The 26,784-nt window shown below is 47.1% G+C and overlaps 2 long non-coding RNA genes across 3 annotated transcripts in view; one reads left to right on the top strand and one right to left on the bottom strand.

The window, feature by feature from the left end:
* Positions 1 to 26,784, top strand: part of LOC106992780 (uncharacterized) — a 173,461-nt gene that overhangs the window by 104,384 nt on the left and 42,293 nt on the right. For both annotated transcript variants that reach the window (XR_013402249.1, XR_013402250.1), the window contains exons 3-4: positions 2,381 to 2,552; positions 23,422 to 23,491. This is a non-coding gene — a long non-coding RNA (uncharacterized LOC106992780). The remainder of the gene's footprint in view (positions 1 to 2,380; positions 2,553 to 23,421; positions 23,492 to 26,784) is intronic.
* LOC144333535 (uncharacterized) overlaps positions 4,102 to 26,784 on the bottom strand; it is a 32,749-nt gene continuing 10,066 nt past the window's right edge. The window contains exon 3 of the long non-coding RNA XR_013402251.1: positions 4,102 to 6,017. This is a non-coding gene — a long non-coding RNA (uncharacterized LOC144333535). The remainder of the gene's footprint in view (positions 6,018 to 26,784) is intronic.

Raw genomic sequence — 26,784 nt, 5'->3', positions numbered from 1 at the left:
ATCTGTAGATGCTCTCCAAGACATGTTTATTTCACCTACTTTTCCATTCCCATTGAAGTGGTCCAGGCCCAAGGCCTGTAACCCCCAGCCAGAGTGTGGTGCCCTCCCCAGCCTGGCTGCTTCCTTCAGCCCTGCACCTCCCCTGCACTGGCACATGGTTGCCAGGCTGGCCTCCAGCACAGTCTACACTTCCCACAGCCTCCTCCACAGGCCGTCATGGCTCCTGCAGCCTTTAGCAGCATTTCCCTACTTTTTTCTCACTGCAAAGCTATCTTTGGCCCCAAAGTGTCTTGGCCACCGTGACCTCACAGGGAACAGAGGCAGCTGACACAGATTTGTCTCCTTGATCAGGCTTTAGCCTAAGTATGACGTAGTCAGGAAAACCCTCTCTGGGCTGGTGGCCTGGGGCCACATTGGTACCGCACTATCTTCTTTCAAACTATGGGTGCTCACATGAGGGAACATTCCAGGCATTTGCTTCCTGTGTTAAACAGGACCCTCTACAAAGGCAATGGTGGTGTCCGTTCTGTTCACAATGACAGGCTGCACTGAGCAGAGGATGGGGCCTGTGGCTGGTGTTTCCTAGGTGGCAGCTGGATGGCTACTGGTTCCAGAACCATCCTCTGCATTTGGAGGTCTCTGTCCAGGAAATTCAGGCTCCGCTACATCAGGTTTTATGCTAGAAGCAAAAGGAGATTCAAACGGGTTTGAAATGACAGGTTGGTGACTTACAGGTTGGTAGAGGAGACAGACTTTATTAACAAGGGCTTCAAGCCTGGGCTCCTCTGTGCCCCTGCAGAACACGAGGCCATCTGTCGTGCCGGGGTGCCTCTCTACCACCATTGCCCTGTGGAGCAACTCCTTCGCTGGCATTTTCTGTGACTACTCTGAGTAAGTCTGTTGAAGCTAGTATTTGTTGAACACTCATCTGAGTCAGGCACTGTACAGGCAGTTTCATACCTGATCCATACAAGAGCTCCAAGTCAGAGGAAAGAAGGCGAGAGTTGGAGATGTGAAGTCACTTGTCTAACTAATGTCCAGCAGGGAGAAAATGGGAGAGGCTGCAATGGAGAGAGGTCTGCGCGATGCTGTAACCAAATATGCTCAGTTACAGAGAACAGAGTCATGCTTGCCAGTTTAGAAAGGGATTTACCTCGGCCGGGCACAGTGGCTCATGCCTATAATCCCAGCACTTTGGGAGGCCGAGGCGGGTGGATCACAAGGTCAGGAGATCGAGACCATCCTGGCTAACACAGTGAAACCCCATCTCTACTAAAAAATGCAAAAAAATTAGCCGGGCATGGTGGCGGGCGCCTGTAGTCCCAGCTACTCGGGAGGCTGAGGCAGGAGAATGGTGTGAATCCAGGAGGCGGAGCTTGCAGTGAGCCGAGATTATGCCACTGCACTCCAGCCTGGGTGACAGAGCAAGAATCCATCTCAAAATAAATAAACAAACAAACAAATAAATAAATAAAAGAAAGAAAGGGATTTATCTCTGTTACTAAATTGATAACAGAATCACCGAGGAGCTGAAGAATGATCCTAGGTGAGCTTCCAGGACCAACTATGATGCCACAAACGTAGGCTGTTAAGGAAGCTGCCTGTCAAGCAGGGCCCCAAGATGTCACTGCTGCCTCCAGAATGCTGCCCTCCACCCACTGAACCCAGTTCTGAATGCAGGTCTTGAACAGTGCTTCTAATTGGCAGGAGATCAGCTGCAACCAGAATCTTGGCTCTGAGAATATCTGGGAAATAGTGGTTTTAGCTCTCTAGCCTCTGTAGAGCAAAAAGGCATATCCAATAGAGTGGGAGAAAAGAAACCTTGGAGAGGGTAAGTCAGAGGTAGTCCCAAATATCAGTCCAGCGTTAAATTGTGATTTCGTGTGTGTGTGTGTGTGTGTGTGTGTGTGTGTGTGTGTGTGTGTATCTGGTGTGGTATAAGTTTGGTTGGGGTGGAGGTGATCGTATGTGTGCATTCTCTCTACCCTCCTTCCATGCATATGCATCCAGGAGAGATGGGTCCACCTTCTCTGCTTCTGGCACATGCCCCCATGTTTCATCTTATCTAACGGTCTTTGTGTCTTGCCAAACTTCTGACTGTGGGGGCCACTGCTAAATGCCTATCCCTAAGGCATTCTCTACTTCCGTACTTCAAACACCCAATATACACTCTTCCCTTTTTCCTTGTCGACAGAAGCCCAGTGTATCTCAGAATGTGTTCAGGACCTCTTGCAGCTCAGGATAGACTTACAAGATGGTTCTGGCCAAGAAGATTTAAGTAGAAGTTTAAAAGGTGAAGCTTCTAGAAAAGCTATTGTTTTCCTAATGAAAAGGGACCATTAGCTTGCATTTCCTTTTGATTTTTGTCCTTTCCTATTAGGTCTTACTTCCTGGAAATGAAACATGTTGCCTAGAGGTGGAGCACCCATTCAGTGAGCCTGTGAGGAAGGCCATTTACCAAGAACAGGAGAAAGCTAGAAGGAGCCCATATCTCTGACTGCCCTCGCCAGCCCACACAAGAACTCACGCTGGAAAAAGAAAGCCCTGTTTCGGTAAGCTCATGTGTGTTTAATTTTCTGTTTTTCTGATACACACGAACCCCAGAGAGTCTTCTCTGAACTCAATCTTTGTATACTCAGTTCCATGGCCTAATGGAATTTTAGGGTCAAAAGAGGGTTTAGAGATTACTTAGCTACAGTCATATACTGCCTTATAGATTATTAGCACTCAATGTATGTGTGTCTAGTCTACATGGTTAGTATTAAATTCTCTGAGGATGGAAACTATATGTACATTTAAATGTTTGTGTTGAAAATGTTTTTCAAAACCTTGCTAAGTAAATGAATTCACAGAACCTTTCGCAATGTTTCTGGAGAAACATTTTTTTTGAAAGTGCATGGATTCTATGAAAAATTTGGGGAGGATAGAAAGAAAAAGAAAAATCCTATGCAAAGGTTAAATTTTGAAACTCTTGTTAAAATAAAATCCTTAGCCAAATTAAATTTAACAGAGTTTATTTTATTTTATTTTTGAGACAGAGTTTCGCTCTTGTTGCCCAGGCTGGAGTGCAGTGGCCCTCATGATCTCGGTTCACTGCAACCTCTGCATCCCGAGTTCAAGGATTCTCCTGCCCCAGCCTCCCAAGTAGCTGGGATTACAAGCATGCACCACCACGTCTGGCTAATACTTTGTATTTTTAGTAGAGATGGGGTTTTGCCATGTGAGCCAGGCTGGTCTCCAACTCCTGGCCTCAAGTGTTCCTCCCACCTCAGCCTCCCAAAGTGCTGGGGTTACAGGCACAAGCCACAGCGCCCGGCCTAAATTTAACAGAGTTTAATTGAGCAAAGAATGATTCATGAATCAGGTAGCCTCCCCAGCCAGAGTAGGCTCAGAGAGTCCAGCATAGCTACGTGGTGGAAGATGATTTATAGACAGAACAAAGGAAAGTGATGTACAGAAAATGGAAGTGAAGTACAGAAGCAGCCGGATTGGCTCAGCATTTGTCTTATTTGAACACAGTCCGAACAGCTGACCACCATAGATTGGCCAAAACTCAGTGATTGGCACAAGGGTAGGTTATAGTCTGTTTGCACTTCCATTTAGGTTGTAGTTCACGATGTACAGAGAAACCTTAGGGCAATCTTAAAATATTGGCTGGTGACATTACTTTTAATGGCAAAAACTACAACTACTTTTGCACTAACTTTTGCACCAATACGTAAGGAGGCAGTTTTAGGCTAAAATCAATTTAACAGATTTATTCTGAAAACTTGCTTTGTCTGTTGCTGCATAAAAAACAACCTCGAGGCTGGACGTGGTGGCTCACGCCTGTAATCCCAGTACTTGAGGAGGCTGAGGCGGGCAGATCACCTGAGGCCAGGAGTTCAAGACCAGTCTGACCAACATGGAGAAACTCCGTCTCTACTAAAAAATACAAAGTTAACCAGGTGTGGTGGCGCATGCCTGTAATCCTAGCTACTTGAACCGGGGGTGCTGAGGTTGTGGTGAGCCGAGATCACGCCATTGCACTCCAGCCTGGGTAACGAGAGCGAAACTCCATCTCAAAAACAAAACAAAACAAAAATCAACCTCGAAATGTAGTGGATTCAAACAACCGTGATTTTATTTGTTCTTGATTTTCTGGGGCTAGAATTTGGGATGATGTTTCTTCTGCTTCACGCAGGTTGGCTGGGATTACTTACTCGGCTGCATTCAGCTGCTGCCTGGGCTGGGCTGGGAGGCCAAGAAGGCTTCACTCACAAGCCTGCCCATGGGTGCTCCTGCTTCTGCCAACTTCTATTGGTCAAAAAAGGTTGCAGGACCTGCTTAAATTCAAGGGAAGGGGAAATAGGCTCTTCTTAAGGAGAAATAGCAAGGCTGTAATACAAAAGAACATGTATGATGGCAGAGAGTGCTGTCACTATCTCTGGAGACAAATCTACCACTCTAACTTTCACTTCTTTACAAGCCGAGATTACCCTGCAAATTGGAATTTTTATATGTGAGGAAAAATTAATATTTATAGGATCCCTACCATATGCTGAGTGCTGTGCTAACTACTTTCACGTAGAATTTCTTCTTTGCTGTGACCTATATTTTCTGTAGACCTAATCTCTGGGTTCATTTGAACCATCTGCTGATGGAAAGGCAGTAGCTCACAGCTGGTCCATCCATAAAGGAGGGTGCATGACAATTCCGACAGGTGGAACCTCTCCAGCTTCCTTCCATACTCAAGAACAACCCTAAACATGTTCTCTTTGTCCCTCGGGATCACGGGATACCAACTTGCATTCCTAAAAGAGCTCATATCACACTGTTGTTCATTTGGCCTCTCGGGGGATAGAAGCTTATCTTTTTAGAGGTTCTTTTATTATCGAAAAGAAATCATTTCTATGATTCTGGGTATCCAACTAAAACTTGTACAAACAGAAGATATTGGATGGGCAGCTCCCTGGCAACCCCCTCCTATTCAATTGTGAAACACCCTCCTCCAGTTATTCAGAAACTACAAACTAAGGCAGTAGCCCCGTTGATGTCTGTACAAGAACTGATGACAGGCACACCCAGAGGCTTACAGGGTGTTTGTGCTGAACATCAGCCCTGAGGGACCTTCCTGTTTTATCCCTTTTGAAACTCTTGACTGTGATTCAAAAGTAAAGAATAAAACAATAATCTGCCTGTGTACCACAGAGCAACTCTACTGCAGTAAAAACGGCAGATGCAGGAATATTTCATCCACCAGAAATTAACCTGCAGTCAGAGGAAAGCTGTGACATCAGCAGAGTTGGTGTCTCTGGAGTCAAAAGGGAAAGTTCTGGGACCTTCTAGCAGGGAGGTCATAGAAAACGCAGGAGCGGCCCCAGATTGCTAATAGGGGCAATTTGCTAACATTTTCAACACCTTTTAAATGTTGTAGACACTTTAGGAGTAGTGTAGGGATTTCAAACGTTTATTAGGCAAATGAGGAAAGAGAGGCCCAAGTGGGTGAGGCGACTTGACCAGGGTCATTGGGCTGGGGTGTGGCACAGCAGCTTCTGGACCCCGTTTCCTCATCTCCAGCCCAGCCCCCTTTCCAAATACACCCTTCCTCCAACCCCGACCTTTCTGCCCAACTCATCTTTACCAAGTGACCCTGAAGTGGTGAAGAGGAATCCACTTGGTCAGAGCATGGAGAACAAGGAGGAGCAGAAGGGAAGGGACAAGGTCAGGGGTTTCTGAAGGGTCTTTAGGCAGCCTCAAGCTGGAAGGTGTGTGTGGTGGGCAGGGGAGGTCTCTCTAACACCTCCTGCCTCTCCAGATAGCACTAGAGGAGGGAAGGAGTCATTCTTGGCCAAATCGAGGGAGGCCTGCAGCAGCCAGGCCTTCAGGGATGCAGCCGTGTCTAGTGGTTGTAATCTGGTCTCATATCAAACTCACACAGAAAGACAGAAAAGGCTCCTTGACTGTGAGGTCTTGGTGAGGACACACTTGTGTGAACTTGAGCAAACCAGGGAAGAGGAAGTCAGTAGAAAACGTGCCTGGAAGACAAAGAGAAGAGAATAGAAGCCAGTCCTTAGTCACAATTATTGTAAAAGATCATTGTTCATCTGAAATCACCTCCCTCTTAAATGCAGGTTGGGGCATTTATGAGTGAATTTGCACATGTGAATATTGCAAAAATAGACAGCTGAGGGCAGAATTCCCACTGGCCTTGTCTTTGGGACTGTGTGTTAGCAGAAGACAAAAGAAACAAAAGAGAGCCACCATTGGTTTGTAACTCAAAGGATAAAGGCTAGCGGGGATGGATACCTCATTCTCCATGATGTGCTTGTTTCACACTGCATGCCTGTATCAGAACATTCACATACCCCACCCCACAAATATATACACGTACTATGTACCCACAAAAATTAAAAACTAAAAATAAAATGGAGAACAACAACAAAACCCCAAAGAGAGCTACTTCCTCTGCATTAGAAATACATAGGAAACTTAGTGTCGAGAGAGTGAGGAGAGGGACAGCGGAGGAGGAAAGAACGGGAAGGGGATCCCGAGACACACACTCAAGCTTTGGGGTTAGCTGAAGGGCTTTTTAACTAAAGGAAGATCCGACATTAACATGCCAGGAATGCTGACACAGACCCCCTTCTGGCTCCTAAATATTCAGTAGGATCTGTGCTGCCCCCACCAGCCTCGAGGATTTTTTTTAGTGGGTAGGGAGGTGGGGTGGACAGAAAGGAAACAGGCAGAGTCTCACTCTGGCTAAACTTGGTGAGAGGGAGAGAAGGTCTGATGGACCGTAAGATGCTTCTTCAACTGGATTGATTCAATGGACGCAGGGCTTGGCTTGGGAGCTCCTAGGAATGACCCATCATTTGGGGAGCTCACTGGTTGGGGAAGGAAGGTCAAGTCAATGTCATCTCCATCCTAAGAGCCAAAGAGCCCCAAATGATATATTGTTCTGTAGACTGATATGGTTCAGTTAGTAATGATAGTTCTAGAACTTTCTACCCAAATTTTGGTGGTCCTGAGGTCCAGGGCAGTGCTTACAGAGACCTTAGCCTGGACAAGTCTTGGCTGGATAGACACTCCTTGCACCAAGAGGCAGGAATTCTATGTTAATTCTGTTCTAAACAGCCTTGTGCCTGGAGTGCCTTTGTAACCACCCAGCAGGTTCTTCCTGCCTGCTGTACAAAGAAAATCTACTCACCGAGATTGATATGGCTCCCATGAGTGGAGGAACACCAGGGTTCTTCATCTCAGGTTGAATTAGATAAAACGACACGGACACACGTGGAGTGGTTTTAAGGAGCAGAGAGTTTAATAGGCACGAATGAAGGAAGAAGCTCCCCCATACAGAGACAGAGGGAGGGGGGCTCCAAAGCCAAGAGAGGAAGCCCTATGTGCCGCGGTAATATGTCTACTTATGTGAGGAGGCTGGAGGAGGTGGTGCCTGATTTGCATAGGGCTCAGGGGATTGGTTTGACCAGGCATGTCACTCACACAGCCCGCGAAAAAACTGGTCTTCCTGCTCTAGCCTTTTAATGTGCAAATACAGGGTGCCATGATGTTCTACACACGTGGGCATAAAAGGGGGCTGCCATGCTGTCAGCCACATGTAGGGGCAAGGGCAAGAAGAAGAGGTTGGGAATCGCCATGTTTGGGGGTACCCAGTTTCTAATGGCCTGCATTTGCATATCAAAGGTTGCCAGCCAGGCTCTAAGACCAAGGGATTTCCTGCTAGACAAGAAAACATTTCTGCAGTTGCTTTAAAAGAAACAAAAACTTTCCAAGGACCCCTTTTCCTCTCTATCAGCCTAAAATAATTTCTTAATAACTCCTATAACAAGATCACAGCATTGCAGTAAAGAAAGAGTTTAATCGAGGTGAGGCTAGCCTGGCCACCCCACGTGGGAGATGGAGTTATTACTCAAATCAGTCTCCACAAAGGCTTGGAGGCTAGGAATTTTTCAAAGATAGTTTGGTGGGCAGGGGGCTGGAGTAGGGGGCATGCTGATTAGTTGGGTTGGAGATGAAGTCATAGGGAACAGAAGTTGTCCTCTTGTGCTGAGTCAGTTCCTGGGTGTGGGCCACAGGATTGGTTGGCGGGTCCAGGTGGGGGCCATCAGGGTGTCAGAAATGCAAAAACCTAAAAAGACATCTCGAAAGGCCAATCGTAGGTTCTGCAATAGTGATGTTATCTGCAAGAGTAACTGGGGAAGTTGCAAGTCTTATGACCTTTGGAATAATGGCTGGTAATTATTTAGAATTCAAACCCTTCTCATCCTCCTAACTTGGTGGCCTTTCATTAGTTTTACAAGAACTAATGAGAGCTAGAACTAATGAAACCAAGAACCCTAACCGTAAGTTTAGTTTAGGGGAAGTGCTATTATTATTCAAACTAAAAACCAAATTTCTCCCAAATTAGTTTGGCCCACGCCCAGGAATGAGTAAAGACAGCCAGCTGGTGAGGCTAGAGGCAAGATGGAGTCAGGCATGTCAGATTTCTCTCATTGGCGTAATTTTGCAAAGGTGGTTTCACCTTCCCCACTCCCAGCATTCTCTCTGTCTCTCCCCTCCCTCCCCGCAGACCCTTATGTAATTTTTGTTGTAAAGTTTCCAAAAACCTACCATTAGCTGAAGAATGACAAGGTTCATGCATTTGGAAAGGAGAGCTTTATTTCTCATAAAGGGTTGTATCCTGCAGGGTGGCTATTCTGATAGGCTGGGAAGCAGAGCCTCCGGCCAGAAGCTGGAAACAGACACTTCGAGGGTGGAAAAAATAAGACAGGAATTTATGCTGAAGCAGGTGGCCAAATATACATATTCAATAAGTCATGAATATTTATGAAATATTTATCCCCTGGCTGCCCCTTGCTGAAAAGACTGGGAGAGTGAGCATTTAGCTCTTTCAGTCTCCTCTTGGAGTCAGGAAAGAGAGAAGTGATTTGGGAATGGACGTTAGGTTTGCCAAACCAGAGTCCACTATCCCTTTCCAGATCGATCCCAAGGCACTGTGGCCGTATGGCCAAGATTGGAAGGGAAACACACAGATTCAAATGCATACCTGCACAGGCTCACACACATGTGACAACACAACCTCTCAACCATGAAGCAAGCTTAAAAGAAAAAGGGTTCCTTTCCTTTACCACCCTCAGCTTGCTTTCTGATTTGGGAAAAAGCCACAACCTCTCAACTTTGAGGTTTTCTAGCCCCTTATCCAAATAGAAGAGAAGGATGCTATGAAAATAACACCAGGTGGACGTGGCAAGGTGGGCACCAGGGGCCAAACCGCTGATCTTCTATCGATTCAGAAACAAACCTCAGAGCGTGGCATGAAGAATACTCATGGTAATGAAATAATGGCTGTGTTGTAAGAATGAGAAGTTGGATGCTAACATTTGTCTGAGATCATGAAAAAGAGGAATGGGAAGTTCATGACATTTGTGAAGTTAGTGACTAAGGCTGTATGGTAAGGAAAGACCTTGGGGATTTCAGTGAAATTCTGAATTCAAAGAGCATGATGAATGTGGGGTGGGGCTCTGTGAGGCAGACAGCAGAGAAACCTGAGAGCAGATGCGGCTGGGAGGAGGAGCTGCCCCGGGTCAGGCGGAGGGAGGGGCCCGGCTCGGGGAATTCTGTGGGCAGAGTCCAGGGATCTGCTGGTTACAGTCTTGATGGATATGCCGTGACCTTCATACCGGGAGGGGCTGAACTGGGGCGGTGCACACGCAGTGGCTTCCTCAGTGACCCCAGAACTTGGAAGAAAGGCAGTGGTCTCTAGGGGAGGTTGGTGGTGAAGCCAAACCAGGAGAAGTGCTGGGAGAGTGAGAAAAGCCAGGGTGGTCTCCAAACATACAGCACCCCCAATGCACCGAGATGTTGCCTCCAAAGACCCTTGTCCTGCTGTGAAATGCCTGGCACCCTCCAGGGCTGCAGGCTAAGTGCTGAGGGAAGCGTCCCAAGGAAGGGAAATGTCGAGAAAAGAGGGTCCCGGGGAAGCCTCCGTTGTCCTTTGGCAAATGGCCCATCCTTTGGGGGACAAAGGGATGAAGTAAGGGAAGCGGCAACAGGTCAGGCCCGCAGCCTCCTGCTCGGCTCACCCGGAGCCAGCCTTGGTGATAAGCAGGCAGATGTGGCGACGGTGTCTGATGCATCTGACCCCATAGACATGTGGTTGAGGCAGTCCCGAGGCCCCTCGAGGCCCCACCAGGTAGTGCTGGGAAAGAAGATGAGGCAGTCCCGAGGCCCCTCGAGGCCCCACCAGGTAGTGCTGGGAAAGAAGATGAGGCAGTCCCGAGGCCCCTCGAGGCCCCACCACGTGGCGCTGGGAAAGAAGATGAGGCAGTCCCGAGGCCCCTCGAGGCCCCACCACGTGGCGCTGGGAAAGAAAAGGAGCAGGAGGCAGATGTTTTCGACTCAGGCCTGAGTTTTGTCAGCTCGGCATGAGCCCATCCTGGGCTGGTGGGCTGGCAAAAAAAGAAACGGGGTTTTGAGGCAAGAGCTAACTCCAGGACCTCAATGTTGGAACACAAAAAACCCCTTCCTAGCTGGTAACGCTCAGCCCCCATTCGCTGCCACCACACACATTCTGCCCCGAGAAACTCCGGTTATAGGAAAGAATGCTTTCAGGCAGTATCAGGGAGGGGAGGGGATCAGCTGCAACGTGAGCATGAGTTGAAATCACAGTTGCAGGGTTTGTGCCCCTTCCTCCTAGGAACGCCTCTGTCCCTGGACTCAGCCCCCTACCCTGGCTCCTGGTTGCTTGGGGCTCCGTCAATAATCTTAACACATAATAATGGGCTCTTTTAAATGGCCTTATCCATATGTTTATTTTACAAGATACTTTCTGAGCAAAACTTAGCTGTACAGCTTTTTTTTTTTTTTTTTTTTTTGAGACGGAGTCTCGCTCTGTCACCCAGGCTGGAGTGCAGTGGCGCGATCTCGGCTCACTGCAAGCTCCGCCTCCCGGGTTCCCGCCATTCTCCTGCCTCAGCCTCCTGAGTAGCTGGGACTACAGGCGCCCGCCACCGCGCCCGGCTAATTTTTTGTATTTTTAGTAGAGACGGGGTTTTACTGTGGTCTCGATCTCCTGACCTTGTGATCCGCCCGCCTTGGCCTCCCAAAGTGCTGGGATTACAGGCGTGAGCCACCGCGCCCGGCCAGCTGTACAGCTTTTATATCAAGTTGACCTCCTCCACTTTTCACTCGAGGGCACCGAAGCGAAGTAACTGCGTGGTGACTGATGCAAGACACCGCTCAGACACGGGCTGCTTCCTCAAGGAATAGCCTGTGCGGGGAGCGAGGAGATTTTGTTACATCTGCCCAAATGAAAACGTTCATCGTCACCCAATTCTGGGCCTCTTCTGCCAGATGTACTGATCCGTCTCCCACATTATCCATCTGCTTAGCTGATGGCAGCCCATGCTCACTCCAGACCACAGAGCTCTGTGTCCTAAATAATCGGGAGCAGGCATGGAGGTGAGCCAGTCCGTCATCAAACACACTGCCACACTTGCAGTCCTGTGATCATCAGCCCTGGGGCTTGGCAGATAGAAGGTTTGTAAGTCTAAGAACTTTTAGCAGCAACAACAACAAAACGAGGAAAAAGTTGTAAATAGAAAATGGAGTTCTGAGTCTGAGCCCAGGCAGCCAGGAGCTGCAGCCTGCCGGATTAGGTCCTAGGAGCAGCTGCCCCAGGGTTTGGAAGTCAGTCTCCCTTTCCAGAAAGAGAATGTAAGAACGTACATGTGGAAACTCTCCTTTTGCGAACTCAAATTTGAATTTTAAGTCACCAGGGTGTAAAGGTGATGGTATGCTTTTGTGAGATTTCAGAACCTAGTGGGTGGTCGAAGATGCTGATTGATCTCTCTTCTAAGTGCCAAATGACCTGCTGGGAGTGTGTGGTGGTCGGTCTGATGTGCACCAATGTGGGCAGGCCTGTCCAGGATGGGTTTGCTCTCAGGCTAGAATGACTGCTCCAGCCCCAGCCTTTGCATCCTACTCAGTCCTGTGTCAGGTGCTGGGAATACACAGGAAAGAAAAAGTTTGTCTTCCAGAAACTCAGTTTGGAGGAGTGCTTTGCAATCTTTTATGCGCACTGGAATCCCTGGGGATCTTGTTCAACTGCAGAATCTGATTCATTAGGCCTATTAGGTCTGAGATTGTGAATTTCAAACAAGCTCCCAGGTGATGCTGATGGTGCTGGTCCGTGGACCACAGTTTGAGTAGCCAAGGTTAGAGCAATGGTTCTGAAAGGGTGGTCCCCAAGAAGCAGCTGCAGCCAAGAGCTCCATATTAGAACTACAAATTCTCAGGTGTCTCCCAAGACCTACAAAATCAGAATCTCTGGGAGTGTGGCCCACCAATCTGTGCTTTAATCACCCCTTGGATGATTCAGATGTGCGAGCTCACCACCTGGTTACAGCAGTGATTGGCTTCGTTGCACTAAAAAGGGAGGTGGCCTGAACCAGTATCTGAGCTGAGCTCTTAAGGACACACAGGAGAGACTAGGCAGACAGAAGGCTGTGAAAAGGCCCGGAGAGGAAGTTGGAGCAGCAGGTGTCTGGAGAGACGGCCCAGGAAAGAGGCAGAGAATCACCCAGAAAACTCTTGAAGGCCACTGTTTGCAGGCCCAGAGCTTTGCTCAACCATTGGCCCTTCGAGGTTGAGCCTCACAGTGAGCCCCCCTCCCACCTCCCCACACTCAGCTGTGGTTAAGCTGGTTCACCTTCCCGAAGAGAAAGCTGCTGATCCTGAAAACGTTTTCCAGTCTGATAAAATCGAGATGGCGCCCAGAACCCACTTTTCACTCCAGGAGAGTCAAGGCTGTGGAGACCTAGTAAGTATTAATTCCTCTAGGAGCCAAGGCAGGAAAGAACGAAGTTGGAGAGAGTGACGGGGAGAAAGGTGAGGGGTGGGGAAGAACACCTGAGGACCTTGTCTGTGGTTAGCATCCTAAGTGTAGTTGTAAAGAACGGAGGATGGTTCCTGTTGACATTTGTGGTTTTCTGTCGGCCTGCATCTTTCAGACATTTTTCACCAAATTATCCCCAGTGGTGGAGAATGTGTGTGCGTGATCCCAGGAGCTGGAGGAGTGGCTGGGGGGCAGCCAGCGAGAAGCTGAAGTTGTCCCAATTTTGTCTTTAAAAATGTGTGTGCCTGTATGTTTGTTTTAATATAATCAATGGCTCAGTGCTTAGTGAAATAAGTATTTCTGTGATCCTAGGGTTTCATCCCACGCAGTGTGCATCTCATTCTCTGAAAAGCAGAGGGGCGGACTTTAGAAATGCATTGTCTTCTAGGGAGGTGGAATTTCCATGAGGGGGAACATTTTAGAGGAAGAACTATTAATACATCAACCATCTGTGTGGTGAGCACACAGGGGCTGGGATGAAGGGAGGGTGCTTGGGGTGTCCTTTGACATGAGGCTGTGGCAAGCACCTCTTTTTAGTTAGTGTCCCAACAAGCCCCAACTCGTAGTCCCACCCAGGAAGGGTGGGCAGGAGGCCCAAGGCAGGTGGAAAGCAGGTATGGCAGGCAGGCGCAGCTACCGGAGCCACAGCTGGTGCTCAGACACACACTCAAACCCACGCTAGCCTAAGAGCATGCTCAGGGCCTCTGGAGGGGCTGCGGTGCTGGAAGGGGGCTCTGTTTCTTGAGAATTGAGCAGTAAGATGAACTCTCTGAATTCAGTCCTCAGGGTGTGTCTCCTCTGCCCAAGCCTGGAGCCACATCGGGAGGGTGGGCTCCTGGGGAATGTACTAGGTTAACTCGTTAGAAGGCCCCAGAAGACACACCTGACTCAAGCCCAGTATTTTGCAAATGTGCACATTTGGTCAGAAGGATCAGGCAGGAAGAGTGGGCAACTCCGCTCCAATCCATAAGAAAATGGCATTCATCCAGGGGTTTCCACCAGCAGAGCCACCTCGTGTTTGTACTCTGGTGTCAGCATCTCCTCCTTCCTAAACCCTTCCCCGAGTCAGGTTCTGCAGCGACACAGCAGCGCCAGATGCACCTTATTTCTAAAGCCCCGTAAATGTCTGAAAGGTGGGGCGTAGAAACCGATTTTCAAAACGTTCTTCTTTGCAAGCAGAATTGTAGGTAAGCACCAATACCTCGGAGAGGCAAGAGGAACTTTCTGGCGCTGCAGGGCAGTGGGCCCCTTCCACCACACAGTCAGACACAGCGGCAGCCCTCGTCTGTCTTCACCAGGACAAATGGGTACCGTGGGATGGGAAGGCCCAAAGGAGGGGGCAGGTGGTTCGGGACATGCAGCCGACATGGGTGAGGGTGACTCACCCGGGGGAGGTCCCAGCTCCAGGAAGGGTGCCCAGCCCAGGAATGAAGGCACTGGAGCCCTCCGGAACCAGTTCCAGATCCCTGACCCCCAGGCCAGCCTTGCTTTGGGTGGACAGATGCCCTTCAGGAGCTGCCCAAATGCTGACAGTCAGGCTTTGGAAGGACACAGATTTCCACAGCAAACCTTCCTCCTCCTGACCCTCTCACCCCTGGGCTCAAGGAGACGCCTTCTGTCACTGAAAACGTATGTTCATTTAAAACAGATGGGGACTTTGGACTTTCTGGAAATGGATTTATAGGTTTCCGTTTGGCCCCACCTCTCTGAACTCCAGGCTCCATGGGGTCACCCATCTTCCTTCCTGGGAGGGGCCTGAGGCCCTGTGGGGGTTACGTTTGAACAGACATAGGGTGAGCATTTAACAACGCACTTCCTGACCTCGGTGACGTTCAGCAGAGCACAGGGAGCGGAAAAGTGTTTGATCAAAACGTGTCCTATTGCTGCATAGTTACTGAAACTGATGGAACACAGGTTCCGAACCTAAAAAAAAACCAGAGGTGAAGTCACTCACCACAAGTTCCTATGTTCCCAGTTTGTTACTACTGAGGAAGGCTGACTGTCTTCATGGTTCACACACTTTAGCCTGCATTAGAATCCTCTGTGGGACTGGTTAACACAAGGCCCCACCCTCAGAGTTTCTGATTGAGAGGGTCGGGGTGGGCCTGAGAATCTGCATTGCTAGCAAATGCCCAGATGATGCTGAGTGATGCTCCGGGGACCACAGTGAGAACCACAGCTCTACAGCCAGCGCTCCGGCACACCATGCCCCACACCACCATTTTCTTACTGGATCATTTTTCACATCACTCTTCCCCAAGACAGCATTTCTATCACGCAGCGCAGGCAGCCCAGGAGGCGGGGGCTGGTTCTGCAGGCCAGCGTTGTTCCTGAGCCCATCCTAAAACGGGAATCGGCATCTCAGACGGGCTCTGGCTCTGTCCAAATGCTTCAAGATGCCTCATGAGAGTGCTGTCCAACACTGGCCAACCAGGCTGTGCCATTCACGCCTCCTATGCCAGTTGGAAATACCATCGAGATGAACATCAGCCAGAAGGACAGGGGCCATTGTCCAGCCGTCAGAAGTGTGTGAACCAGAGGAACTCCATCTTGAATAGGGGCTGGATAAAAGGAGGCTGAGACCCACTGGGCTACATTCCCAGATGGTTAAGGCATTTTAAGTCACAGGATGAGACAGGAGGTCAGCACAGAATACAGGTCATAAAGACCTTGCTGATAAAACAGGGTGCAGTAAAGAAGCCGGTCCAAACCCACCAAAACCAAGATGGTGATAAGAGTGACCTCTGGTTGGCTCACTGATACACTCCCACCAGCGCCATGACAGTTTACAAATGCCATGGCAATGACAGGAAGTTACCCTATATGGTCTAAAAAGGGGAGGCATGAATAATCCACCCCTTGTTTAGCATATCATCAAGAAATAACCATAAACATGGGCAACCAGCAGCCCTCGGGGCTGCTCTGTCTATGGAGTAGCCATTCTTTTATTCCTTTACTTTCTTAATAAACTTGCTTTCACTTTTCTCTATGGACTCGCCCTGAATTCTTTCTTGCGCAAGATCCACTTTACTCTATGGACTCGCCCTGAATTCTTTCTTGCGCAAGATCCAAGAACCCTCTCTTGGGGTCTGGATCGAGACCGCCTTTCCCGTAACACAGCCACCAAAAATTCCAAGCTCAGGACCATCAGCCCCACCCCTCCAAGCACAGGTCCACACAAGCGACATCATTCCTCTTACACGTGGGAGGAGTATCCTAGAACAAACTCCAGGCAGAGAGGGCATGCATCTGAGAAACAGTGTTTTGATTTTTTCCAATAAAGATGCAAAACATTTTTTGAAATTATCAGATGGAATTGATCATTAAAATAGAATGAACATTTAGACCGGGCGCGGGGGCTCAAGCCTGTAATCCCAGCACTTTGGGAGGCCGAGACGGGCGGATCACGAGGTCAGGAGATCGAGACCATCCTGGCTAACACGGTGAAACCCCATCTCTACTAAAAATACAAAACACTAGCCGAGCAAGGTGACGGGCACCTGTAGTCCCAGCTACTCGGGAGGCTGAGGCAGGAGAATGGTGTAAACCCGGGAGGCGGAGCTTGCAGTGAGCTGAGATCCGGCCACTGCACTCCAGCAGCCTGGGCGACACAGTGAGACTCCGTCTCAAAAAAAAAAAAAAAAAAAAAAAAAATTTAATTATTTTTCCCCAAAACCAGCAAATGGTGACTTGAAGGGTAGGTTAGTAATAATTGTTCTCCCTACTTACAAGTCATAGTATGAGTTGAATTTCTTTGTGTCATTGCCCTTGCTTTAGTTGGTGGCCATCTCTCCAGGGGCCTGACCAAGCATTAACCAGTATTCCTGATGTCCTGTGATAGCAATTGTTGATGAAAATTTGAAGGACGGTTAATCATCATCTGCTGTCTAGTTTTTTGTTGTTGTTTGTTTGTTTTTAACAGTTTTAAAACTGTTTTTTAACAGTCTGGGAGAGAGCATTTTATCCTAAAAAGTGGGGAGCAGGTATCACATGTGACTAGCCTCAGCTCTGCAGGAACCCCAGAGAAAGAGCCGGATGCCTATCTGTTCCTGACCCTCAAGGTCCCTCAAGATCTGCTGGGAGGGGTTAGTGGTGAGATGCAGCCCCAAGACTGCACAACTTAACCTGTGAAAGTATTTATTTAGAATCGACCATTTGCACTTTGGGAGATGCTTCCAAACACAGCTGTTTTCTTTTTGATGCAATTAAGATTGAGGTATCCTTAGTGACAATGGGTACCAGAATGGAGGCCTACTTGAAGCTACCTCTCCAATGGTGAAAAGGTATCCTCAGCAAGGAGGTGGTACTCACTTCCTCTTGAATGCAAGCATTGACCTAAAAGTTCTGTTGGATCACAAAGACCCAAGTTATGAGGAAGCAGTAAGATACAATGGTCTCTGAACTGTGAAATACTTTTCTTTCTAGCCTCTTTTTAGAGGTGTATTTAAAGGCAGCTTTGTGGGATCCAGCATTCATTCATTCATTCATTCATTCAAATGCAACGTTTATTGAGTTGCTACTACATGCAGACCCTCATTGGGATCTGTGCTGAGCTTGAACAGCAGGCTGCTTTCACATTCCAAGATCTCCCTTTACAATCCCCACAGGAAATATGAATATGCCACATTTGGGGTCTTTTCCTTCTCTGGGAGTGCTGGGATCATGGTGTCAGTGTGTCTCCCATCTAGGTGGCTGCATCTCAAACTTCTGTGATCCTTTTTTAAGATGTGAGAACGGGTATTGTTTGTACAGCATTAGTGCCCGCTGGCAACGAGTCCTCAACAGCAGGTTACCTTGGAAAGGGGAGGCTGCCAGATCAAAAACATGGCCTCAGGAGCAGCCCTCCCTGCAAGACAGTTCTCTCCAACCAGCATGGCCAACTGATGAGCCAGAGATGCAGGGGTTAAAGGGGTCCAGCCTCTCCTACACTCCTAACAACCCTCTCTTCTTCCTAAGAACTTGAAGATGGCGCAAGAGATGTACAGGTGGCAAGGAAGGGACTGGGATGAACCATACACCCACTGCCTGTGCAGTTTTTCTTAAATTAAACCCCTTTTGTTTTGAGATAATGGAAGATTCCCATGCAGTTGTGAGAAGTACTGTAGAGAGAGCCCAGGTACTCTTCACCCAGTTTCCCCCCATGGTATCATCTTGCATACCTATCCTACAATGTCACAGCCAGGCAATTCCCCCAGGCAGTTTTGTCTAGCAGAAGTGATGAGCTTTCCTGAAGGCCCTTGTCCTGCCATACTCCTCTGGTTCCTCTGGGCCTAACCCCTTTCTGCTCCTGGGTCTTTCTGCCAAGCTCAGATCTTAATTCTTTTCTATTTCCCTGCTTTTCCACTATGGATCCATTTTGGAAATTATAATGCTTAGTGACCACACAAAAAAAGTTAATCCAGTGAGCCAGAAAACCCTCAGTTACCTTATACTTTTAATGTAAGACATAGTTCTGAAATTTTACTGGTCTTTTGCAGGTCATACTATCTTGCATTTGATAGGAACAATTTTATGGATAATTTCAGAGCTTATAGTCCAATAAAGATAGGGCAAAGCATTTCAAGTTGCTTTTCTTTTTTTTTTTTTTTTTTTTTTTTTTTTTTTTTTTTTTTGAGACGGAGTCTGGCTCTGTCGTTCAGGCTGGAGTGCAGTGGCCGGATCTCAGCTCACTGCAAGCTCCACCTCGCAGATTTACGCCATTCTCCTGCCTCAGCCTCCCGAGTAGCTGGGACTACAGGCGCCCGCCACCTCGCCTGGCTAGTTTTTTGTATTTTTTAGTAGAGACGGGGTTTCACCGTGTTAGCCAGGATGGTCTCGATCTCCTGACCTCGTGATCCGCCCGTCTCGGCCTCCCAAAGTGCTGGGATTACAGGCTTGAGCCACCGCGCCCGGCCTCAAGTTGCTTTTCAAATATCCGTGATAAGGTGACAGTGGAGAAGAGCTGCGCTGATGGTGTTGTATCGAACTTCCTGGGGTGGCCCTAGAGGAAGTCAAATAGCATTACCCTGAGCCGTCTGCTCAGTTAGATTCTCAGAGGATCTTCTGCAGGGTTGCTCAGACTGTGCTAAGAACAAACAGGGTGACTTTATTTTCTATCATACATATGCTGTCCAGAAGGACAGATGCCTCGTCCTGCCCCGTGATACCGACAGGCAGCGAGAGCCGTGCTGCTTGCCATGTGTTTTGGAATCTCTTCCCCCAGCTGCAAGTGTTTCATAACATCTATTGACCTCTTCTGAGAATAAACACCCGCTAGAGTTGGCTGCATCTCCTCTGAAAGAGGCATCCGCCCCACGGTGTAATCCCACTGTGACAGTAGGCTGTGCACAAACTCTACAGGGTGCTTGAGGCATTTGTTGCCTGAGCCGCGTTAAGGCCCATTGGGTTTTGATAGATCAGTATACACTGATGTGTCCCAAACAGGGGTGTGCCTGCCTCACACCCTGAAGGGGAGGAGGGGGCTGGACATCACAAGAACCTACATGTGGCTGTCAAAGTACACACTTCCTTCTATTTGTTCCAGAGATAGCTGAACAGATTTCTCCTACCATACCTTGCATTTCCAACCAGCTCTTGACATGGCTGAAAGATGAAGTGCATGAAAGAAAAGACAATGAATCTGAGCTCTCACTCTGCTGTCATGAATGATGTCACACTAGCCTAAGAGCATGCTCAGGGCCCCTGGAAGTGGGGGAGCTCAGGAAGGCAAGCGCAGAGGGGAGCAGCCTGAGTCCATGCTGCGTGTCCCAGAGGCACAGGAGGACACCGGCTGTGCAGCGGTCAGAGGCCAGGGAGCCCATCAGAGTGAGGTGGTGTGCTGGGGCGGGCCTCGCCTTAGCTGAGCATGCAGATGGGAATTAAGATGCATTGTGGCAATATAAAGAAAACGTAAACGTGGCCCTGGACCCAGGGAAGATGACACAGCCCTCTCTGCAGGTCGCACAGAAGTGGCATTGGGCTTCCAGACCTGGCCCCAAGGAAGGCAGAGAGAAAAGTCATCACCCAGCATCCCTGCAGGCACTGAGACAAGGAGACTTCACCCTGACCCTCATGGGGCCAAGGCCCCTGAGATGGAGATGTGCTTGTGGGCGCTGGGCTGGGCTAACATCAGAGGCCTGTGTGTGCTGGGGTTTCCCTTCCCAAGGGGCACTGTCAGGTTTGAACCAAAAATCTCAGGAATCCTGCGATAAAATACTGCTGCTCCCAGACTACCCAGACAGTTTAGTCAGGATCTTCTAGCACATTTGTCTTGGGGTTTGTTGTAAGGTTTGATGACTCTCTTGCTTATAGGACAAGTTAGGATTCTGTAAATATATATATATGATATTCCTCTGCAGCTTTGTGGCCAGTAACGGAGAAGTTTTCTTCTGATCTCAGGGATCGTTATGGGCTGAACTGTGTCCTCTCCAAAATTCACATGCTGAAGTCCTAACCCTCAACACATTGGAAGGTGGCTGTGTTTGGGGATAGGGTCTTTACGGGAATAACTAAGTTAAAACAAGGCTGTTAGGATGCGCCCTGATCTAATATGACTGGTGTGCTTATAAGAAGAGATGAGGACATGAACACACACAAAGGAAAGGCCATATGAAGCCACAGGGAGAAGGCGGCATCTACAAGCCAAGGAGAGAGGCCTCAGGAGAAAGCAGCCCTGCTAATGCCATGCTCTCAGACTTCCAGCCCCCAAAATTGTGAGAAAATCGATGTCTGTTGTGTAAGCCACCCAGTCTATGGAATCCGGTGACAATGTGAAGAGTGAGTGCAAGACATTAATAGTCCAGGTTAAAAAAAAAACTGTAAAATAAAATTTACTATATTGGCTGGGCATGGTAGCTTACACCTGTAATCCCAGCATTTTGGGAGGCTGAGGCAGGCAGATCACAAAGTCAGGAGTTCAAGACCAGCCTGACCAATATAGTGAAACCCCGTCTCCACTAAAAATACAAAAATTTAGCCAGGTGTGGTGGCAGGTGCCTGTAATCCCACCTGCTCAGTAGGCTGAGGCAGGTTCTTGCTTGACCCCGGGAGGCGGAGGTTGCAGTGAGCTGAGATCGCACCACTGCACTCCAGCCTGGGTGACAGAGCGAGACTCCATCTCAAAAAAAAAAAAAAAATACTATCTCATTGAATGGAAATATCCTATAGTGCATTGAACCTTTAGTCAGAGAAAGTCTTTAGGGAAAGCCTGGATAGCCAGCAAAGCTTTGGACCTACAGACTCTGATGTCAGGTAGAAAAGAAGGCTCATGGAATTCTTCCCTGAGCTGGTCTGAGAGTCTCTGATGGCCAACCCTCCCACCGTCCCCAGGTCACGAGCCAGGAGGAATTCTGACAGAGCACACCTTAGTCAATAGTCTTTGTAAGCAAAAAAGAAACTGCTTTTTTACTTTAATGTTTGGTAATTATAAAATAAAAATATACTAATGACCCAAGGAAATCTTAAAGAGAAGAATATATTCACATGGAATGCTTCTTTGTGTATTTCTTTCCAGTCATCGTTCAAGTGTATTCATAATGGTATAGTCAGAGTAATGGAATAATACACTATTTTGTATCCTTTTTCCTGTCTTTATTTTAAGTCATTACTCTTAGGGCAAAACCCAGGAGTTATTTTATTGGGTCAACAAGTATGAGCATGTTGCTAAGTTTCCACTAAGAAACTCCACTTAGCATGTTACTAAGTTTCCACTAAGAAACTCCACTTAGCATATTGCTGAGTTTCCACTACCAGAAGGGCCATTATCAATGGAACCACATCCTCACTAAATAATTATAAATTTTAAGTCCTATTTTTAAAAAGTGAAAGTTTATTCTTAATTTTTTAAGAATTTGCATGTAAAAATTCTTAAAAGGACAGAAATACTGTTTCAGATTTGTTTGGTAATTGTACAGCCTTCTGTACAAATTATTTATCACATCCTTTCCCTATTTGCCTACTGAGATTTTGATATTTTTCTTACCAGTTGAAATGAGTATTCTATATTCATACCGGCTTTTTCAGAGTGTTGTAATGGTTCTCCTAGTCTGTTATTTTTTCTTATTTCCTTTAGTGTTAGTTATAAAATGTTGATATAGTTAAATCTGTTGAACATTTCATTGACTTTCGTCTTTTACTTTTACATCCTCTCCCTTGGGTGGTTCTGGTGAACACCCCAGCCCCCGCCCGGGTCAGGGCTCCCCCTCTATCTTCCTCTTCACTTCCTTGCTACACCTCCTGGGCTGGGCCCTTTCCTTATCCTTTGGCCAAGGTTGTCCAATTTAGAGAATAACATGATAAGATAGTCATTTATATTTGGATGTCAGATAAATAGCAAATAACTTTTAGAACAAGCATGCCCCTGGAATATTTGAGGCATACACGAAAAAAAAAAAAAAAAAAAAAAAAAAAAAAAAAAAAAATTTTTTTTTTGCTTTGCTTATTGGCATTCAAATGTCACTGGGTGTCCTGTATTTTATCTGGCATCTCTATCATTGGGTCCCATCTTGCACCGAGTCGAATGGAGTCTTTCCAGGAGCGGATTCAACATGACTTCCCAGTCCCTCAGTGGGCAAGCGGTTTGCGCAGGACACAGCGGAGAGGCTCCCGAGTGCTTCGCCCGCCCCAGCCGCAGGGCTGCTCCCTTCCCGCACGCCAGGCCTGGGTCTACCATGGCGCTGTGGGGACGAGGGCCTCACTGGTGCATTCTGCAGTTTTAGCATCTGTGGGGTCAGCTCAGGCTGCCGTAATGAAGCACTGTAGACTGGGTGGCTCAAACAGACATTCATTCTCTCCAGGATTCTGCAGGCTGGAAGTCCCAGATCAAGATGGCGACAGGGTGGGTTTCCCTCGAGGCCTCTCTCCTGGTTTGTAGATGGTTCTCTTCCCCCTGTGTCTTCACATGATCTTCCCTCTCTACCTCTGTCCAGATTTCCTCTTAGTGGATCCGCCCCAATGGCCTAATTTAACTTTAGTTCCCTCTTTGAATGCCTTGTCTACAAACACAGTCGCATGGGAGGTATTGAGCTTAGGACTTCGACACGTGAGTTTGGAGGGGACGCTCTTCAGCCCATGGCAGCGTCTTCCACTCCTGCAGTTATCGGTCCCCTTGTTGTCCCACTTGACAGCACTGTGTGTCTGCAGCCTCTGGGATCCCACTTTCCCTCTGCGATTGGAGCTGCACACACGACCCTGATGGTTCTTCGGACATCCTGACTTCACCAAGACCTTCTCCCCCAGGCTCGACTCCAGCTATCCTTGGTGGAGCTTCCATGGGTGGGGACCTGTCCACTGTGGATAGATTACCCAACAGTGGCCAACACCCTTTTGCGCTTCCAAATTGGACCAGTTCCTGGAAACTTTCTGCTCCACTGCCTCAGCCTACCAGGCCTGCCTGATCCCACCCGCTGTCTGAATCACTCTAGAACTGGCCTCTTGGCCTTTGGTTACTGGGTCCTGGACCCCTGGCTGTCTTCCCCAGGCTCTGCCCACACACAGGCCACTCACCTCCACAGTGTCTGATGTCCCTGCCTTCTCCTCCTTCTCTGCAGGCCTGCTTTTCCTGGAACCAGGAGGACTCCCACCCAGGTCCACTCAAGTTGTGACACTGCTTGGCTTACTGTAAGCTTTTTTTGTTTTTTAATTTTTTAAATAGTTTGATTTACTCCATCGAGATCTTACTTTGTCAGATGACCTATGGTGTGGTTTTAACTCATCGTGATATACTTCTGCATTTTACAAATCATTATAAGGACATATGTCATTTATTAAATATCTATTTCCTTCTCCATGACTTTCCTGATGCCTGTTCAATAACATATAGCATTCCCTACCTGTAATCTATGCTGTGAGGAGGTCATAGCCTCTAGCCACATGTGGCTATTAAATATGTGGATAGTACAAATTTCAAAACTTAGTACAAAAAAAGAATGTAAAGTATTGTGTTAATATTAAATAATTTTTTCAAGGCCTGGCGCTATGGCTTACAACTGTAAATCCCAGCACTGTGGGAGGCCAAGGTGGAAAGATTGCTTGAGCTCAGGAGTTTGAGACCAACCTGGGTCTGGCAAAACTTTGACTCTACCAAAAATACAAAAATTAGCTGGGTGTGGTGGTGTGTGCCTGTGGACCCAGCTACTCGGGAGGCTGAAGTGGGAGGATCATTTGAGCTCGAGAAGTTAAGGCTGCAGTGAGCTGTGATTGCACCACTGCACTCCAGTGTGGGTGACAGAGTGAGACCTTGTCTCAAAAAATAAAATAAATAATTTTTTCATTTGATCACATGTTGAAATGATATCATTTTGATATATTAGGTTAAATCAAACATATTATTAAAATTAGTTTCACCTATTTATTTTTGCTGTCGTTAAATGCAGCTACTAGAAAATGGCAAATTCCACAGGTGACTGTCTGTATTTCTGTATGTGATTGTCTTTAGCTCAAGGTTTCTGCATTGCATTCCTTTAGTCTCTCTCTGTCATATTTTAAGCCAATATTCTAATGTTTTAATGAATGTTCTTCTTAAAATATATTTTTTAATATCTTCTGGGACTGCAAACTTCTTCCCTCTTACTCTTATTTTTCACGCAGTCCTTTTGGAAGTCTATGTCAACTATTCTTTCAGTTAGATTTCAAAATTGTTTTTGCCAAATTCATAAAAAGTCTGTTTGGACTATTCATCTGTGCATCTAGAAATAGTTTTCTTTTCTCAAATGGATGTCTTTTATGACTTCCTATAAACCTTGGAGGTTTTATTTATATTCTGCACATTTTCTCAAAATCACTTCTGTGTTTATAACATTTTTGATACTATTGTGAATAAGATCAATACTCAGGTGCTATTGGTTTTTCCATATTTGTCTTTTAAAGTCACTTAAGCTGCTTTGAAGTAATTGTATATATTCCATTGTTATTATCTGTGAAGAGTATTTTTCTCCTTTTACTGTATGCATTCATTTTATTTGGTTTCCTCTATAGTTATAATGTTACAATGACCAAGGACCCCAAACCTTAATAAATAATTATGGTGGTAGTGGACATTGTTCCTGAAAATAATTTGCTAATATTGCTTTTTGGAATATTTACTCTTAAACTTGGCAATGCTTTTTCTTGGCTTTGACTGCCTTCAAGGACACCCATTAGAGAGGCATTTTCCCTTTCCAAGTAAAATAAGCAGCCTAGAAACAGAATTTCCTTCTGGCCTTTTGCAACCCACCCACTATAAAAATAAAACAAAACCATTGTTTTTGGTTTTGAAGCATATTTTCATAGGGTGACATGCCAGATTACAGATAATCCATAATGCATTGCAAAAATGTCAGTGGATAGAAGAGCAGTTAGGTCTTCTTTTCTCTGGAATCAGGCTCAAGAAATGTGAGCTACGGTCAAGCTTTGTGTTAGGGTTAGATTCAGAGGTAAGGTTAAGCCTAGAAAAACCTGGTTTCAAAGCACTCTGGTATTGCATTTCAATTTTAAAACTCTCTTAAAAACAAAACCACAAACACACTTTTAAATAACTCTTGAATTAAAGATGAAGTTAAATTGATATTACGAATGCCTTAGAAATTAAGGATGACGAGAGACTTATATATCCAAGCCCGTTAGATGCAGATTCGGAGAAAAACATGGCCTTAAATTCTTGTATTAGAAATCATAAACAAATGGAAAATAAACTAAGCTATCAAAAAAATTAAATAAAATCCCATGTAACAAATTTTTAAAGTTACTAAGTCCTCAGAATATCATTTAGAGGTGTCTTATGTTTTGCATCAACAGATAAAGCTACTAGGATACTTTTTAGAGAAAATGGCAGGCTTAGAATTTTCATAGGATAAGCTACAGGAGGAGCAAGCAGATATCTCTAGCTCTTATACAAAGACAAAAGATGGAAATATTGTTGAGTTTGCCATTAGCCAGCACTGACGTGACTCCTGGCTCCTCTAGACAGAGGGACTGCTGACCCGGCACGTGTAGGGCTGGGGGTAGCTGGATACTGTCCAGTTCCTGGGTCTTGGGAAAGTACATCCTGGTTATGCCTGGAGCTGGAGCAGACAAAACTAGGTGACGAGAAGCATCTCCCTTGTCTTCAAGGCTTTGTCTGATGAAGATCCAGTGTGGAATCTTTGGCTTAGTCTGGGATTTCTGGGCTATGAAAGTTCTGGATGTTTCCGTCCTGAGAAGCATGCTCAGCGTGGCTTGTCACAGACACTGTACACTCTGAAACTGACAAGACATTTTCAGATGCAGCCTCCCTTAAGGGATTGTCCCTGGGATGGCATTCTGTTCAATAAAACAGTGCCCCCTCTTCCTTGGCTAAGGGTCTCTAGGAACTGATATAGTGGAAGGGACGTCTTGATAGGGACCATTCCAGGAAGATTCTTCTCCCAGCGCTCCACATCATTCTTGCCATTCATTAAACTGCCCTCCAAGATCCAGCCCCCAGCCCAAGTGGATCTCTTTTTTTCACATGGTAGCTCCAGCAGGGTGGGGGCCCCCCTCAGGGGCTGGTGGATGGATACACGGGAACTCTGGGAATGGGGATTTGGGCGTGTGAAATGCTGAAATTGAGCTAGGAGAGATTGGTTTGCTGGAGATAATGGCTGTGAAAGGTAAAGGGAGGAGGGAGGATGGGCTGGGAGGGGCCATCACACAGTGGTAGATCTGACAGAGCCCCCGCCTCCCCAACAGTAAGCTTGGGGTGAAGCTTCCTTGTTCAAAGACTCCCGTGTCAGGTGGAGGTGGCCAGGAAGTCTTGCTCAGTCACCAGCTGAAGCCACCCCAGGAACAATATTATCTTAGTTTCAAAGTTGAGGCTGATTTATGAACTCTCGTCTTCATTTGGAGGCTGTTGGCTAACCACACTCCTCACAGCGTGAAAGGGAATCTGAGTCTCCCACATACCTCTGTGCCTGCCA

This window comes from Macaca mulatta, chromosome 12 (genome assembly GCF_049350105.2).
Source record: "Macaca mulatta isolate MMU2019108-1 chromosome 12, T2T-MMU8v2.0, whole genome shotgun sequence".
NCBI classification, from domain to species: domain Eukaryota; kingdom Metazoa; phylum Chordata; class Mammalia; order Primates; family Cercopithecidae; genus Macaca; species Macaca mulatta.
The sequence above is the reverse complement of the archived record's forward strand: the minus strand, read 5'-3'. Positions and strand labels throughout refer to the sequence as shown.